At 42.2% G+C, this 19,086-nt stretch overlaps 1 protein-coding gene across 4 annotated transcripts in view; it reads right to left on the reverse strand.

Annotated features, from left to right (window-relative positions):
• STXBP6 (syntaxin binding protein 6) overlaps positions 1-2,589 on the reverse strand; it is a 273,630-nt gene extending 271,041 nt beyond the window's left edge. The window contains exon 1 of one of the 4 annotated variants that reach the window (XM_060294688.1): positions 2,331-2,589. The gene's annotated coding sequence lies outside the window, so the exon portion shown is untranslated. Of the gene's footprint in view, positions 1-1,636; positions 1,722-1,794; positions 1,814-2,330 lie in introns of those variants that run through there. The other 3 variants (XM_060294687.2, XM_060294686.2, XM_060294685.2) reach the window with 3 other exon arrangements.
• Positions 2,590-19,086: the final 16,497 nt, after the last annotated feature.

The following is a 19,086-nucleotide window of genomic DNA, read 5'->3' on the forward strand; positions in this document are numbered from 1 at the left end:
TGCAGCCCAGCTAGCTGTGATTTAACAAGCCCTCCAGGGGACTCTGATGCTCCAGTTTGAGAACCACTACCCTAGGATTAGGGAAGGTGCAGCACCTGCGGGGGGAGGAGGGGTCAGGAGCCTGATTAATCCCTTATTAACTGAGTGAGAGACATCTCACCTGTTCTTGCCTCTGATCAGCACTGGCCCTCAAGCTCACAGTCTGATTCCACTGATGAGGGGTTGAGTCCCTAGTTCAAGGTCACTATTAGAGACCATGCCAGAGCTCCAGCCCCAGGTCTGCTGACTCCTTCATCAACCTCGGATTTCAAACTGGGGCCTTGTTAACATGCCAGTTCTGGGGCCCAGGATTCTGAACATTGATGAGGCACCCCACCACGCTCCCATCTCCTAAACTACACCTCGCTGCTTCCTTCAGATAAATACAAGGACTGGAGCCTCAACCCTTAAAATCAAAGAAGAGATGGATTTAAGGGAAGAGAAAAAAGAAGATAAAGAGCGACTTCCAAAGCCCTGAGAAACCAAACCTTTTGGTGAAGAGTGGGTGGAGGAGAGAAGATTCAGGCAGCTTGTTACAATTAAAAGAAGTAGTTAATTCAAAAAAAAACTGAGTAAAGAGCACAGCCACAGGAAAACACAATTGGTGCTTTAAAGTTTTCTTAGCACTTCTGATGCCCATTATCTCCCCCAGGTCTCACAACAACCCTGCAATGAAAGGAGATAAGGCCACTATTATCCCCATTTGACAGAAGAGAAAACTGAAGTTCAGAGTGTCCAACAATTTGTCAGTTAGCATAGTAATCCGACTGTAAACCTAAATCTTGACCTCAGGTCTATCTCACTCTAGAACCTGTGTACCAACACCAGGTGATTTCCACATTTGGAAATCTGCCCCAAAGCAGATTCCCACCCCCACCCTCAGGAAAAAAGCAAAGAGAAGAACATGTAGCAGAAATGGTGATTCCCTAAAACATAATACTTGAGCAGTGTGTGGGTTCTCCTTTAAGAACTTAACACACAAACCCAACAGCCAAGGTGTTCAGTCAAAAGACGGGGGGGGGGGGGGGGGGGGGGGAAGAGGCATATTTCTAGCCTGCATAATCATTTCTGGACCAATTCCCACTAGCAGCCTCGGAGGTGAACAGCGGCTCACTGCCAGGCTGAAGCTCCTCCATCCCCCGGTTATGACAGAGCAGCTCTGACTCGTGTGCAGGCAAAACCCCAAAACTCAAAACAAGAAGTGAAAAAAGTGGAGCTAGGAGAACGGTCAGCATCCTCCACATTCTCGTAATCCACATAACGCCAGTTCCAGGGTCCTGGGGTCCCCTGGAACGCACTCTTAGGAGATGGTGGGACGAAGTGGACATTCTTGTGGACCCACCGCCCCTACTCCTTCCCACCCGGTCCCTGAGGAAGAATAACCGAAAGGGGAGAGGGCTCGTTATGAAGTCCTGGGGCTGGAGCCCAAGCCAGATACAGCCCAGGCATCCTCTCCTAAGGAACAGTATGTCAACCCAAACTCTCCACCTGGCCTTCCCCTCCAGGTCCTGTCCTCTGCGAAGATGAGCCGGGTGGGGTTGGTGGGGTGTTGTAAAGCAGAGAAAAGACTAGAGGAAAAATCAGGCCATCCACCTACCCCACGTTCCCCGCCATGTGTGTGAGGCTCCATTCCAGTGCGCACCGTAAGCACTAACTCGGAACCGGGCGCCCTTGGCCACGTCTTAGGTTGAGAAGGGGGCGTCGCCCAGCTAAGCGTCCCGGAGGCAGGGAGCCATTCCCGCCCGGGCAGCCTACCTCAGATTTGGCAGGAATGATTTTCCTAGACGCCAGCCAGGGAAGCGAAGATCTGGGTGATTCGTGGATTTCAGCCGGGGGCGGAGGAACTTAGCCCAGGGGCGCAGCTCCTCCACACTGGGGGCCTCAGGGCGGCACCCGCGGGGCTATCCTACCGCGGGGACAGTGAGGAAAGAAGGGCTCCATCCTCAACTTTTCGGATGAAACTGCTCGGCTCTGCGGCTTGCTCAGCCCTGCCCGCACATCGGGTCCCAGGTTTGGGGAGAACCAGGGACCCGAGTCCCTCTCGGCGCGCACAAAGCAGCTGCGCCCGAGCGCGCGGCCCCCTCTCCCGTCGCTCGCCAACTTGAAAGCATCTCCCTGGGCGCCTGCCTACTCCCTCTGCCCCGCAGCGGCGTCCCCGACCCGGCCACGCGCCTCAGACCCAGCGCTGGGCGCCCCAAACGCCGCAGCTTCTGCAGCCGCATCCTCCACCCTCCGCAACCCCCGGCCTGGCCTCTGCCTCACTCGCCTGGTTCCCCACGCCCCGGCCCTACCTTGCAGCCCGGTTCGTGCCCCGGCAGTGCCAGTGCGCTGCACGCGTCCCAGCCCGCAAGGCTCCTCCCCGGGAGCTGCCCCGCGCAGGGCTCCGGGCTCCGGACAAGGCTCGGCCGGCCCGGGTGCTGGGTAGCCGCCGCTCGCGGCTGCAGCGCCGGCTCCAGCTGCCGCGCGCAAGGGGGAGGGGGGGAAACTCCCGGCAACTCCAACTCCAGGCGCTGGAGCTCCAGCTGCAGCCGCGCGCCCGCCCGCCGCCGAGTGCTAGCGCCTGCGAAGCGAAGCTGCCCGTGCGGCCGCCTCTGAGCATGCCCAGTGCCGCCGTGGGCGAGCCCCAGCGCCCTGGGCCGGGGCAGATGGCCGAGCTGGGGGCCGGGGACCCGCCCCGAGCTCCGGAGAGCCTTGGGTGGGGGAGGGAGGGAAGGGCCGGTGCCGGGGAGGGGACCCTGGAGCAAAGGGCGGGGGAGAAACAGTGAAGGAGGAGGGCCTTGCAAGTTTCACGGGTCGTGGGAAGTTTGTGGGTGAGAAAGGTGAGCTGCTTCTGTGAGCCTCTGCAAGCCTAGAAAGGACAACGAGGAAACATTATTCTCCCCGAGAGAACAAGTGGACCCAGCAGATTGGTTTTATCCAGTGCACTCGTTGCTTCAAGCCTAGGGTCGCCAAAAAAGAGCGAATAGGGCCTGGCCGGCAATGTGAGTGAGTGAAACGGGTAGCAGGTGGCGAACTGGAGAGAGCTCTGAAGGCAGAGCCACTGGGCTGCAAACTCCCGTTGGTATCCTGGAAGAATCGGGGCCTGCTTTGGCTAGAGTTTCTGATTTTTTTTTTCAAGAAATGACAGAGATTTCGATTTTTTAAAATGTAAAATATCCTGGTTTTTCAATCTTGATAACTAATTCAGATTTTAAAAAGCACTCTGGACCAAACAAAATATATTTGAGTTCCTTCTCTGCTCAACCCCACAGCCAGCCAGTGTGAGGACTGTGATTTCTGCGTTCTTTTACCAAAGAGCAGCTGAGTGCCCACTGCTTTGGGAAGGCGCTGGCGAGTATCCGAGATGATTCAGATTGCCATCAAAGTACGACCAGTTACTAAGGGAAGTAGGTTTTCCAGACAGAAGAGGGTTACAGATAAATGCTGAGGCATTCAAGAAGAGAAGTAAGATACTGATACTAATGTGGAAAGGGGTGTGAGAACTGACTCTTGGGAAGCACCTTTAATAAAAGTACCCAAGTGGAAAGTCACCGTAGGATCCATAACAGAACTCTGCTGAGGCATTTTTGGAGTCTGAAAAAGGAAAAAAGGGAAAACCAGTAATATGACCCTGTCTTTATTTTAAATTTTGATGTTTTTCATTTTCTGTATTAATTTTAAAAATATTGCATTAAAATATTTATCTTGAGGATTGGGTTCTTTGATGTCCCGTTAAACTGTGCAGCCCGCCTCATCCTAGCCCAGGCCCTGCTGGGGTGTCAGATGGTGGTACCCCGGTCTGCTTGATTAAAAATATAAGGGGCAAGAAACACCATACTGACATGGGAAAGAGAGCTGGAGTAGTGGATGGGGGCTGAGGCAGAGGACTGGGGTGCCATTTTGTAGAACCTGAACTTCATTTTGTAGGCTGTGCGGAGCTAGCAGATGCTGGGGGAAGAAAGCGACAATCAGAACTGAACTCTAGGAAGATGGGCTGGACTGCAGACCCAGGAAGGTGGTTTGGAGGGGGAGCATGGGAGAAATGGGGATACCTAGGGCATATTCATGGTTGTGGTTTTTTGAAAGTCAGAGGGATTTCCCTAATAAATTCACGTGTCTCTGCTTATTTCTTGTGGTAGGGCTAGCTTGACGCCAACAGGTAGGGCTGCTGCATCTTAGCCTCAGCCATTTTCTACCAGGTTTCCATGGGCAAATGGCTCCACTTCTAAGCTGCACTTTCCTCATCTGTGAAATGGAAAACAGTTCTCATAGCGTTTTTTGAGAGGATTTAGAGCAGCAATGTATGTCTGAGGGCTTTGAAAACTGAGAATTTAAGCAAATATAAGGCATTGTTCTTATCTACACGTCATCTCTATGAACTCTGAATTTAAACAAGGAAGCTCTGTAGCTTTACAAAAATTGTCTTAAGTAGTAAGCATCTTTGATTTAGCAAGCTCTCTCTCTGTGTTTAGGATTCTGTTACAAGTCTTCAGAATCAGCTTTTGGGTAATTTAACGATTTTGTGCATTAAAATGTCCCTGTATAGAAAGAAATAGGTGAGGGAGATTAAGAGGTACAAACTTCTAGTTGCAAAATAAATGAGTCACAGGTATGAATGTACAGTGTGGGGAATATAGTCAATAACTATGTAATATCTTAGGATGGTGACAGATGGTAACCAGACTTATCATGGTGATCATTTTGAAATGTATAGAAATAGCAAATCACTATGTTGTGTAACAGGAGCCAACATAGTGTTATAGATCAATTATACTTCAGAAACAAACGCATAGAAAAAGAGATCAGATTTGTGATTACCAGAGGCCAGGGGTGGGGGGAAGGGGAATTGGATGAAGGTATTCAAGAGGTACAAACTCTCAGTTATAAGACAGATAAGTACTAGGTATGTAATGTAAAACATGATAAATATAATTAACACTGCTACACGATATATATGAAAGTTGTTAAGAGAGCAAATCCTAAGAGTTCTTAACACAAAGAATTCTGTACCCATATGAGATGATGGATGTTCACTGAATTTACTGTGATAATCCTTTCCTGATTAAGTCAAATCATTATGCTGTATGCCTTAAACATACACAGTGCTATATGTCAATCCTATCTCAGTAAAACTGGAAGGAAAAAAAAGTCCCTGTACTAGTTTCTGTTGTCACCTCCCTTCTACCACCTTCCTTTTTTAAATCTTCCTTTTTACCTTTTCTCAGTATTGCAGATCCCCCACCCCACCCTGCTCCATGACTACCCTCTAGCTCAGGTCATGGTGTAGTCCTGCCTCAGCCAGACACCTGGGACTTCCCTCAGTGCCCTGGGGGATACTCCCTGCAGGTGAGCTCATTGGTTGCTGTATTCATGAAGAACAGACCACTGCTTATCTACGGGAAGCATTTTAAGCATGCAGAACTCTCAAAGAAAAAAAAAATACTTGGTGTTTACATAAGCTTTCCAGAAGTTATGGAAAGGAGGAAGTACCTAGCCGAGGACCTATCACATAATAGGTAATTACAAATATTTGCAGCATAAATAGCAATTTCCATCATCAAAATCTTCGGTATCTCTGTTCCGCCTCCCACAGTTCCTAAGAATTACTTTTAAAAATCACAACAGTGGGGCTTCCCTGGTGGCGCAGTGGTTGAGAGTTCGCCTGCCGATGAAGGGGACGCGGGTTCGTGCCCCGGTCCGGGAAGATCCTACATGCCGCGGAGCGGCTGGGCCCCGTGAGCCATGGCCGCTGAGCCTGCGCGTCTGGAGCCTGTGCTGCGCAACGGGAGAGGCCACAACAGGGAGAGGCCCTGCGAAAAAATAATCACAACAGTGATAAGGTTGTACAGAAGAGCAAGAAGAACAGGATGTAAACATTTGTAAAGGGAGGGACTCTGTACTTTTAAAGTAAAATGCTTTGTCTACTTAAATTTTAAATTAATTGTATTTGTTTTTTAAATATTTTTAGTAGTAGTAGTAAATAATACATGGTATTAAAAAGAAGCTCAATGCAAAAAAAGCTCAGTAAAGAGAAAAAAAGTGAGTTTCTCTCCCCAAGAACTACTATTGTTATTAGTTTCTTGCATATAATTACAGAAATACCCGATGAGCGTGAGAACAAGCATAGTTGGCTTTTTTCCTTAAAGTCTGATCATAAAACTATAGAATTGAAGAATACCTTATATAGCTCATCAAGACACCAAATTACAGACTTTTAAATGACTATTATATTTTGGAATAGAAAAGGAAACCATGAGAGCAGTTTTCTCTTATGGCACAAGTCAACTCATGGTCACAAGGACACCAGATCACGTGGTGAAACCCTCCTTCTGAGCATTGAGTGGTACAAGAAAAAATTGAGTTCACCTAGAGTTCTCCTGAAACCCATAATGCCCACTGTCAACCTCGACCTAAAACACCCACCCAGGGCTGTAGAAGGAGGTACTGTCTAAATAACAGTTGGAATGAAGTGACGTGGACAAAGAGAGCTTGATCTAGGGAATTGTGCATTACAAATCACTGTCTTTTTTTTTTTTTTTTTTTTGCGGTACGCGGGCCTCTCACTGTTGTGGCCTCTCTCGTTGCGGAGCACAGGCTCCGGACATGCAGGCTCAGCGGCCATGGCTCACGGGCCCAGCCGCTCCGCGGCATGTGGGATCTTCCCAGACCGGGGCCTGACCCCGTGTCCCCTGCATCGGCAGGCGGACTCTCAACCACTGCGCCACCAGGGAAGCCCTATAAATCACTGTCTTTAAGAGCATCACTATGGTATAGCATCATCAGTCACAGTATGTCTTCAAGTCTAGCAAAATCTGCATTAAAAAAAAAAATCCTTCTATACAGCATAACTGACAGCGTTCTAAATTCTTCATTCCAACCATGTGACTTCAGGTAAGTCTCAGTTTATCAGCTTTTAGGTTGATCCATATGAAACTGCCATTTTTGTTGGTCACAGTTACTTGAATATTGGCAATTTCATATGGTTCAATCAACCAAAAATGATACATTTTTTTTAGACCTGAAAGTCTCTTTCCTTTAAGTTGGTTGGCATTACCATTCATTTTCCCACAAGAGCTGTGTCACTAAACCAGCTCAGAGAAGCCTATTTAATATTTGTGGTTTTTAATGGTACCAGAGTTGGGCCCAGTCTGTACCAAAGGGTCAAAAAGGAGGACATTTCTCTTCCTCTGTTGGTGAGTACAGCACCAGTCTTGGTTGGTCTTAAAATAGGTAAAAAATAATCTTTAGCTCCTTTTGTGCCTTTTCCCCCACTATTCTCCCCAAACATCTCCTAGATGTCTTTAGTGCACACCCCTATCTCACCCAGATTGGCTGTTGCTTTCTAGTGTTAAAAATCAGCATTCCTTTAGTATACTACAAGTTAGAACTAAATAAAATAACTTGATTAATAAACTAAATCACACTTATCTGTGTAAGACTATCAACTTTCCCAAAGATATATGTAATTTTAAGAGTATTTTGTGGTCCCAAAGGGACATTTCCATAATAAAATTCCAGAGAATGAAAAGTGACAAAAGAAACAATTCTGGTCGTGAGGGGTAGAAACAACATATTGAGGACGAGGAACTTTTTTTAGTTCTGTTCCCTATCATTCTATAGTTTATCATTTCTTTCCATCCTCCTTCTTCAACACTATGGTTTCTTTTGAAGTTTGGGGGTTTTTTTCGCTTTCCACAGTGGTTCCCCTGGCAATAGCAGTGAGCATCCCCAGGCTAGGATAGGTCTGTGGCTCTTGCATGTATGTATCATTTGTAGATTGGGAATAAAACCTCTCATTTCCAGTGACATGGATATGGTGGGGTCTGGAAGACCTGCAGAATTCAGTGGGCTAGTGGAGCTTATGCTTGGGATCCTATTCTGTTTCCCACACAATTAGTCTTGGTTCGTGCTTTTCCTTTTTAAGGTTTCTAGCCGGTTTATAACTGGAGTTTGTAAGGTCGGATCTTAATAAACGGCACCGCGAAACAGAGGAAAGCTTCAAGTGAGCTTTATTAGGGAGCGCTCCTGGGCGAGGTTCACTGGTCCGAGAGAAAGGGGCCAGAGAAGTCGCACCCGGGCGAGGGTTGGGCAAGATTTTATAGGGGAAGAAGGGAAAGGGGTGTGGTGAATCTGGGAGGGCGCAGGGTATTCCTTATTTGGTGGTCTTTTCCGGTATCCTGGGGGCCCGTTAGTCCCGCCCCTCGAAAGACGGGAAGGCTGGGCTGGATTCAAAGTCCCCAGGTCAGTTCCTGGAACTGGGTGGTCCGGAATGTCTCCAGGGCAGTTTCTGGAACTGGGTGGTCCGGAATGTCTCCAGGGCAGTTTCTGGAACTGGGTGGTCCGGAGAATTTCGGTCTGATGCAACCTGTGAATCTGATTGTGTTCCCCTGCCTCGGGCCAGTTGGCCTTACAGAGTTCACCTTTTTTTGACTGAGTTGTCAGTGGGACAACACTCTGTCCCTAATTTACTAAGCTTCTGGTTTCTTTCTCTCCTATGTTTTTGAGAGCCAGGGTAAATATTAACTATTGACATGAAATATGGTGGGACGGAGTCCACTGCCGTTCACTGTAAGAGAACATTACTGAGAGGCATGGCAAACTGTCATTCTCGTTCTTCCCTTTCATCTTTATTGGTCTTCTGTTTTCCTCAGAGCTTCTTTCTGCTTCTCTAATGATACTACTTTATCCCCTAAGCTGCTTCAGCTTTCATATACCAACATATAGATAAGACATAGGCTAAAACAAGAAACGGTTTCTTGAAAGAAATGAAACCAAAGAAGTTTTAGTCTTGCAAAAAGACTTGGTTACATTCCGGACTTGGTAGCTCTTTTATTAAACTGCTGCAGGCCATGGGAGAAAGGACATGAATTTTATTTTAGACAGATCGAGTTTGAACCTCTGCTTCAACTCCTTCTTGTTTATAACCTTGGGCAAAGTCTAAATACTACATTTCTTATCTCCAAAAACTGCATATTACTATCCACCTATGGCTTCAGTTAGAGAATTAAATGGGAATACATATGCAATACACTAAGCACAGTACCTGGCCCACAGCAAGTGCTGAATAAATATTACTTCCAACCCATCTTGGTAACTTCCAGAAAAATGGGAGGGGGAAACCAAAAGAGTGTTTTAGATTTCCAATCTGAGCTGTTTCTAAGAAGCACTGCCTCTGCTATAGCAATCATATTTTATCTCCATAGATGCAGTATAGCATTCCTGTTTTCACAAAAACAATTTTACTTATATAGAAAGTGCTTTTTACAAAATTTCCACCTTCTCCTGTCCAGGTGTCCTAGTATTGCCACCTATTACTATATTTCCAAAGAAAAGGCCTAAGGTGGGAAGCGGGTGGATGGAGAAGGGGTATTAAAAGTTTAGCAATTTCATCATTTGTACTTATTAAGCTAGGACTCAGGATTTACTAAGACATTATACAGATACATAAGTTTAAACAGTGACTAGTTCTGAATTTCAATCACAAATAGTCAAGTATGACTCCTCTTATCTCTTGACTTGCTTGAATTAAAAATCTGGAAGTATATAGCCGAAAAATAAAAGTCCGCTAAGACAATTACAATCACCTTCTGCTGCAACAGAGCTCCCACCTTAACTCAAACCTGGTTTGTTGTGTTAAGTTCAGAGTTTGGTAGACTGAATCATCCTAATTCCTCCTTCCTTTATTCAGCAATGTTTTTGAAAGACCTATTTTTGTTATCAAATGACTTTCTCCACCAAGATCCAGAAAAGCTGCTAGGCTTTGAGCGAACAAAGAATCCCTTCTTCTGCCTGGACACACAGAGCTGCTATCTCTCCCCAAGTCTCTGTGCTGCTAGTTTGGAGGATAGAATGATGCAATCCATTCACAGTCTGAGGACAGGTCATCTCTATTGCATCCAGCAGCTCTTTTCCTTCTGTTTGTTATGGCCCCTGAGCCCTGCCAAAGACTAACAGTGAAAGAAGCTCCTGCTGCTGCGTCCCCAGAAGCTTTTCAGGCCATGCAGACCTGCCCAGCCATAGGTGGCCCTATAATTCCCTGTTGCTGCTGCCTCACCTTGGAAACGTGCAGCTTAGGACTTTGCTAATCAAAGTGCACTTTTCAGACTAGAAGCTTCAGCATTACTTGGGAGCTTGTTAGAAATGCAGATTCCTGTCTACCCAGTCCTGGTGAATTACAAGACTGTAATTCATTTGTACATTAAAGTTTAAGGAGCACTGCCCTAGGACACCCAGCCAAGAAAGACAAGGAGAAAATAAAAGGCACTTTAATGGTGAAATCTATTTCCTTTGTCCTGGATGCCCATTCTTACTCCAATCTGCAGGCCTCATCTCTGCGTATCTAAATCCTACCCTGTTTTTCTCTGAGCTGTCTGAAATGCCTGCTCTGTGGAAATCTTTACTGATTGTGTCAGCCAGAGGCCTCTCCCACTCTACCTGGATCTTCCCTTTGGCTCTTAGCAGGTCTGTTTACACTGTACAAGTATGTTTGCATGAGTCTAATCCATCCTGCTTGAGGCTTGAGATTCGCCAGAACCTTCTTTATATCCTCTAGAGTGTCTAGCACAGTGGGCCATGGGAAAGAAAAAAAAAGCATATTTATTAATCGAAAGGAAGGAAGGGAGGGAGGAAGGAAGAAAGGGAAGAAAGAACTCCATTAGTGAAGTAAATGTTTCTGAAAAACTGAGTTCAGCCCCAGATGTGGACTTGAGCCTGTTTGAAACAGGAATTTAAAAGAGCCCCAATACACTGGGCATGGAACTGTCATAGTTTCCAGAGCTAACTGGACTAGATTAGATTCAAATCCACCCCATCACAGCACTCACCATCTGGAACTGGCCCAAAGCAGGCCTCTTTCTGGAACAGAATCACAATTCTGTCTGCTAGGGCCTTGACCCCTAGCTTTTAAAAAGTATGCTGTGGGCTCTGAAAGGAATACCTCTTCACCCACTTTCTGTCCTAGGTCTATTCCCACTTGAAAGTTAATATACTCATTTTTTTCTTTAAAAAAAGTATTTTAAAATTATATTTCAGATTCTAATATCTTTTCTTTAAAAAGAAATCTTATTGAAAAAAATATTTAGTGTTCCTAATTCAAGTTTTTGTAATGCATCCTTTAGTAAAAGCAATGAGTTTCTGGCTGCAAGTTACAAGTTAAAAGAACAAGTCATTTTATTACTCTTGATAGCTGAGTCAATGAAAAACCTTGACTCTAGATCAGATGTTATATTCACAATAAACATATCTTCCCAACAGACATCCTGGTGTCATTATAATTTTACCACACACAAAATATAATGGGAAATGTTCCTAGGATTTAAGGACTAATAAGAAATTACACTTTACTAGTGTCAATACTGTTGTGACTCATAAAACGAGTCGATGACCCACATGCAGAGGCTTTGTTGTAGGAGTGGAGTTCACAAAGGGGAGACATGTTTTCTTTGATAAGCATTTAAAAGGTCTGACCAGGGCTTCCCTGGTGGCGCAGTGGTTGAGAGTCCGCCTGTCGATGCAGGGGACGCGGGTTCGTGCCCCGGTCCAGGAAGATCCCACATGCCGCGGAGCAGCTGGGCCCGTGAGCCACGGCCGCTGGGCCTGCGCGTTCGGAGCCTGTGCTCCGCAGCGGGAGAGGCCATAGCGGTGAGAGGCCCGCGTACCGCAAAAAAAAAAAAAAAAAAAGGGTATGGGTTGCATTTTTGGATGATGAAAAAGTTCTGGAACTACTTAGTGGTGATGATTATACAACGCTGTGAATGTGCTAAATGCTGCTGTACACTTTAACATGGTTAAAATGGTAAATGCCAGGTATCGTACCACAGTTTGAAAAATCAGGCCAAAAAAAAAAAAAAGAATTAGTAGGATCAATGAAAAAGGCACAAATATTCCACTTCAGAAGTATGTTTAATCAGAAAAATATATTTAAATTATTCTTCCAGTATTGCTATTGATTTCGTGCAGTAACTCTGCCACATCCAGTTTAATAAGCATGTCTTATTAAGGTTGTTATCGGCAGTCATACTTCACACTGAACAGAAATGCTGAAATGAGCATAGATGGTCATTTGCCTTCAAGTAGCTTTCAATTTTATAGGGAATAAAGATGGCTAATAAAAATGTCTAATACAAGACAGAGTGTCAAAAAAGCTATGTAAGAGAGGTGACCATGGTGCTAAGGAAATGAAGAGGATAATTAGTTATTGGAGAAAGCATCGGGGATGCTGAAGCTTTGTACTTGATCTTCAAGGATGAGTGTGATTCTGGCAATCACATAAGATGCTAACGGAGTCAATCTAAGTGAAGGGAAGAAGATGAGGAAAATTACAGAGCCAAGAAATAAAAGGTGGTTGTTATGGGGAACAGGGAGTAGCCATGCTTGCCTGGGGGCCATGGTTTAGTAGGCCAAATGATGGAAGTTAAGGTTGAGGAGGTATCAAGGACTTGTAGGATAGAACTGAAGACATTTAGAGTCTGAAGGTGATTTAGAAGTAATTTTTTCCAACTTTCTGTCTACAAAATGGATCTTTCCTACAGCATCTGACAAGAGGCCATTCAGTCTCTTTTGGAATTCCTCTAGTGACTCAGAAGTCACCAACTTCTAAGACAGCCTGGACTGCTGTTAGATGACTAAAATTGTTAGAGTTCTTGTATTGATTGAAAATCTGCCTGTCCACAATGTCTATCTATTTATTTTAGTTCTGCCTCCTAAAATGATCTTTTTTTCATATCAGCTCTTCTAGTATTTAAGTCAGGAAATATGTTCTCCTTTTTTGCTTCTCTTTTCTAATTTAGATATTCCTGGTTGCTTTAATTGTTTCTTTTATGACATGCTTTTTAAGACTCCTGCAATTACTATTAATCTGTTCTCTGTAAATTCCTGCATTCCTATGTCAGTGTAGCAATCAATACCAGATTTGTTTCTCTAGGTCTGGTCTAAGTACCATCACTTCTGCTCCTAATACAGCCTGAGGTTCTATTCAGGTCCTGGCAGGCACGTCACCAAGTTAACATATATTAAGCTTAGGGTCAATTAACACCTGCCTAAAATTGTTTTTGGGAGTGCAAATATTAAGTCAGTTTTCCCAATCCAGTACTCAAGTGTTGAACTTCTAAATTTATCATTTAAAAATTTCATTGTGTTAGATTTGTCCTATAATTATATACTATGAGCACTTTTAGGATCCTGATTCTGTGGTCTGGTATACTGGCTTTTCTACTATCTTCTTGCCATTCATTAATTTGGTAAGCATGCTTTTGATGTTGACATTCAAAGCATTAATAAAATATTTTAGAGAACATTGTAGAAGATATAATTCTAAGCAAACCACTCTATTTTCTCTTCCAGGTAGACTTCAGTCATTAATTGGTCATCCATAATTAGAAAGAAATGGTCATTGAACTAATTATGAATTCAGCCAGGTATATTTTCATTGGCAAATATTTTAGTATTTTGTTTACAGATTTTATTATGAAGCTTATTTTTAACTGCATTGCCAAAATTAACACAGTGTCTTTGGGGTTAAGATTTTGGGACTGGCATCCAACACAGCCAGCTACTAGCCATGACCTTGGGAAAATTATTTAATTTCTCTGTGCTTCAGTTTCCTCATCTACAAAATGTGCGTAAAAACGCTACCTATTTTTTGTATTAAATGAACTATTGTTTAGCATAGTAAAAATAAGACATTAATTATTATTATTATGGTGGCTTTTAAATATATCCACAAATTCTTTGATATTTCTTGCTCCAAGAGGTGAAGCTTAATGTTTTTCCCCTTGAGTGTGCATTGGCCTTAGTGACTTCTAACCAATAGATTGTCCATCGTTTTTCCACAGAAAAGCACTGTGGCTACCTCCTTGCTGTCTCTTGGACTGCTCACTCTAGGGGATGTTAGCTGCCATGTCTTGAAGAGTGTGTCATTTTTCTATTTCTGTGCAACAAATCGCCACAAATTTAGCAGCTTAAAACGGCACCCATTTATCACCTGGGTCAGGATTCCCACATAGCCTGGCTAGGTTCTTCTCAGGGCCATTAAGTGTTTTTGAACAAGGATATTCTATGTAGAATATGCTTGCAGAAGGCAACTTGAGTAAAAAAAATAAAATAAAATAAAAATCCACAGAGGAAAACTGGAAGTAGGGAAAGTATTTGGGTTGCTATCTAATAGTTCAGGATGGAAATAATGATTGTTCCCAAGTTGCCAACGTAGCAGTAGGACTGGATAGAGAGATTGGAAGGGAAAACCACTGAGGAAATAGAACCTACTGGATTTAGCAATTTGAATTACTATCAAGCATGGATGTCAAGTCCTGGGACTTTAGGGGTCAAGATATATAAAGGAGGGGGAGACAGATAAACATTTGACCCTTGAGCAACTTAGGGGTTAGGGGCACTGACCCTGCATGCAGTCAAAATCCATGTATAGCTTTATAGTTGGCCCTCTGTATCCATGGTCCTGCATCCATAGATTCAATCAACTTCAGATCCTGTAGTAAATATTTATAGAAAAAAATCCACATGTAAGTGGACCCAGCAGTTCAAATCCATGTTGTTCAGGGGTCAATTGCATGTGGAGATTTGTTCAATGGTGGTAATTGTTCAAGTTGTGTGTGGATGACACCCCATGGGAGGGTTTAAGAAACAAATAGAGCTGAAAGAAGAATGTTAGAAGATATTTAAATTTAGAAGTGCTGCAGATATAAAGTCATAGACAGACAGAAATGAGGCATTTTAAAAAGTAGAAGGAGAGCGATAAGAGTTCAGTGAGAGACAAGAGTTTCAAAAAGGAAGGAGGTGAGTAATATCAATTTATGCCCTATCTTAAGGTTAGAGAGGGTGAGGACCAAGAAGTTAAACTACAATGAATTTAAAAGAGTATTGTATTCTTCTAGAAGTTTGATAGTTTCAGTTCTTACATTTAAGTCTTTAATCCATTTTGGATTTATTTTTGAATATGGTGTGAGAAAGTGGTCCCGTTTGATTCTTTGGCATGTAATTTTCCAGTTTTCCCAACACCATTTTTTGAAGAGGCTGTCTTTCCCCCACTGTATATTCTTACCTCCTTTGTTGTAGATTAAATGTTCATATAAGTGTGGCTTCATTTCTGGGCTCTCTATTCTGTTCCAATGATCTCTGTGTCTATTTTTGTGCCACTACCAAACGGTTTTGATTACTATAGCTTTCTGGTATAGTGTAAAATCAGGGAGCACGATACCTCCAGGTTTGTTCTTCTCTCAAGATTATTTTGGCTATTCAGGGTCTTTTGCACTTCCATACAAATTTCAGAATTATTTGTTGTAGTTCTATGAAAAATGCCATTTGTATTTTGATAGGGATTGCATTAAATCTGTAGATTGCTTTGGGTAGCATGGTCATTTTAAGAATTTTAATTCTTCTAATCCATGAACATGGTATATCTTTCCATCTGTTTGTATCCTTTTCAATTTCTTTTATCAGTGTCTTACAGTTTTCTGACTACAGGTTTTTTATCTCCTTAGTTAGATTTATTCTTAGGTATTTTATTCTTCCTGATGTGATTGTAAATGGGATTTTTTTTTTATTTCTCTTTCTGATAGTTCATTGTTAGTGTAGAGAAAGGCAACAGATTTCTGTATATCAATTTCGTATCCTGCAACTTTACCAAAGTTGATGAGTTCTAGTAGTTTTTCGGTGGTGTCTTTAGGATGTTCTCTGTATAGTATCATGTCATCTGCTAACAGTGAGAGTTTTACTTCTTCCTTTCCAATTTGGATTCCTTTATTTCCTTTTCTTGCCTCATTGCTGTGGCTAGGACTTCCAATACTATGTTGAATAAAAGTGGCAAGACTGGGCATTCTTATCTTATTCCTGATCTTGGAGGAAGTGCTTTCAGCTTTTCCCCATTAAGTATGATGTTAACTATGAGCTTATCGTCTATGGCCTTTATTATGTTGAAGTATGTTCCGTCTATACTCATTTTGTTGAAAATTTTTATCCATAAAACTTCTAGAGGAAAACACAGGCAGTGTACTCTTTGACATCAGTCTTAGTAATATTTGGGGAGGGGGGATTTGTCTCCTCAGGCAAGGGAAACAAAAGCAAAACTAGACAAGTGGGACTGCATCAAACTAAAAAGCTTTTGCCCAGTGAAGGAAACTATCAAGAAAATGAAAAGGCCACCTACTGAATAGAAGACATTTGTAAATGATATATCCAATAAAGGGTTAATATCCAAAAATATACAAAAAAACTCATAAAACTCAACATCAAAAAACAACCAAACAAAAAACCAAAAGTTCCAAACAACCTGATTGAAAAATGAGCAGAGCATATGAAGAGACATTTTTCCAAAGAAGACATACAGATGGACAACAGGCACGTGAAATGACACTCACCATCACTAATCATCAAGGAAATGTAAATCAAAACCACAATGAGATATCACCTCACACCTGTCAGAGTGGCTATTATCAAAAAGACAACAAATAACAAGTGTTGGCAAGGATGTGGAGAAAAAGGAACTCTAGTACAGTATTGGTGGGAAGGTAAACCAGTGCAGCCATGATGGAGAAGAGTATGGAGACGCCTCAAAAAATTAAAAATAGAACAACTATACAATCCAGCAATTCTACTCCTGGGTATTTATCTGAAGAAAACAAAAACACTAATTCAAAAAGATACATGCACCCCTATGTTTATAGCAGCATTCTTTACAATAGCCAAGATTTGGAAGCAACCTAAGTGTCCATCAATAGATGAATGGATAAAGAAGATGTGATATAAATAAATAAATAAATATATATATATATATATATATATATATATATATATATATAACCGAATATTACTGAGCCATAAAAAAGAATGAAATCTTGCCATTTGGGATAACATGGATGGACCCAGGGGTATTATAGTAAGTGAAATAAATCAGAAAGATTTCACTTACATGTGAATTTCACTTCTATGTGGAATCTAGAAACAAAACAAATGAACAAACAAAACAAAACAGAAACAGAGTCATAAATACAGAGAACAAACAGTGGTTGCCAGAGGGGAGGGGGTGAAGGAAGGAAAGAAGTAGGTGCGGGAGATTAAGAGGTTACAGATTTCAAACTGCAAGATAAATGGGTCACAGGTATGAAATGTACAGTATAGGGAATATAGTCAATGATTATGTAATATCTTTGTATGGTGACAGATGGTAATTCAATTTAATGTGGTGATCATTTTGAAATGTATAGAAATATTGAATCACTCTGTTGTATAACAGAAACTAAGACGGTGTTGTAGGTCAATTATATTTCAAAAACAAAGAAACAAAAAAAAGTCAGAAAAAGGTTAGATTTGTGTTTTCCAGCAGCCAGGGGGAGGGGGAGGGGGAATTGAATGAAGGCAGTCAAAAGGTACAAACTTCCAGTTATAAGATAAATAAGTCCTAGGGTGTAATGTACAACATGATAAAAATAATTAACACAGCTGTATGTTATATATAAAATTTGTTGAGAGTAAATATAAGAGTCCTTACCACATGGAAAAATATGTTTAAATGTTTCTTTAATTTGTATCCATATGAGAGGATGGATGTTCACTAAACTTATTGATAATCATTTCATGATGTATGAAGTCAAATCATTATGCTGCACACCTTAGACTTACACAGTGCTATATGTCAATTATATCTCCATTAGACTGGGAAAAAAATGTCTTTAAAGAGGTGATTAAGTTTAAATGAGTCCATTACGGTGGAGCCCTGATCCATAAGAAGAGAGACACAGGGGATCACATGTACAGAGAAAAGGTCATGGGAGGACACAGTGAGAGGACAGCTATCTGCAAGCCAAGGAGAGAGGCCTCAGGAGAAACCAAACCTGCTGACAGCTACCTTGGACTTCTAGGCTCCAGAGCTGTGAGAAAATAAATTTCTTGTTTAAGTCAAAAAAAATAAAAAAGTGTATTGTAAGTAAGAAGAGAGTAGCCAGTGTATCCAGTGTATTTCTAAGTACAACAATCTAGGGAAGCTGACCGAAAATATAGAAAACATTTTCCTCGTAAAGATGAGAAAGAATTATTCTCTGTAAAGTATTCCAATTCTAATGTTCTTCCTCTTTGGAGCTAGAGAATCCTGGGAGATTTCACAGAGTGATTAGTTGAATATTTCTCTCAGTGGAGGTTGCTGAATTTAATTCATTGCCCCAAAGAATAATGCTGCATCTTAAGTGCTTCTTGAATTAAAAACTCTGGACTCATAATTTGGTCGTTAGTCATTCTCTGCTCTCAAAGCCACCTTGAGAATGTTCTTGCAATCAACATACCTGACATCTGTCGTTCAAGACATCTGATGCCTATCCCTCCCAGTCACCACCACAACCGAACTGCCCTGGAGCGACCAAGCTCCTGGCAATCTCAGGGGAAGGAGGGCCTACCTCATCCAAAAACATTAAACAAGATCATAATATAACAGCAAAATTGGCACCTAGCAGAACCACAGTGAATGGGTTTGAATAAGCACTTGCCATGCTGTGTCTCTTTTCTCCAGCCCATGCCATTTTTATCGAAGACAGTGTGTTTTACAAATATACACGTCATTGCTAATCTTCCTATTCTCTTTTTCTGCTAACTTTATCTCAGGAAAATTGAGCTCTCAACCCCTCTTTCTTTCTCTCTGCCCATTTGCCCATTTTTCCTTAGCTCAGAAAACAGACTTAATCAATTCTGATAAAAGTAAGAGGACACTGATTATACACCTCTATCAAGAACATTAAATGTATATACTTTGAAATTAAATTAGGCTTTGTAAAGAACTGATACCATTAACTTCTGAAGTCCATGAAAAGAAGGAACTATTGCTTTGGAAACATGCACAAAATTTCCCTATACCTTATCACAGTCCTTTAGAACGTGTTTTTCCTTAAGCAGCAATATTCTGATTCTATGTGTGTGTTCAGTTTCTGACATTTGCAGAAGTTTGGTTTTCTGCTATTTCTCACTGCTAATATCTAATAATTCAGACATGTTATGAGAAGAATAGGATTGTGTATATTCCAGAAATTCAGCTGCTATCTTTAGTTTTGTTTCTATAAGAAAATGCTTTCT

This window comes from Globicephala melas, chromosome 2 (assembly GCF_963455315.2).
Source record: "Globicephala melas chromosome 2, mGloMel1.2, whole genome shotgun sequence".
NCBI classification, from domain to species: domain Eukaryota; kingdom Metazoa; phylum Chordata; class Mammalia; order Artiodactyla; family Delphinidae; genus Globicephala; species Globicephala melas.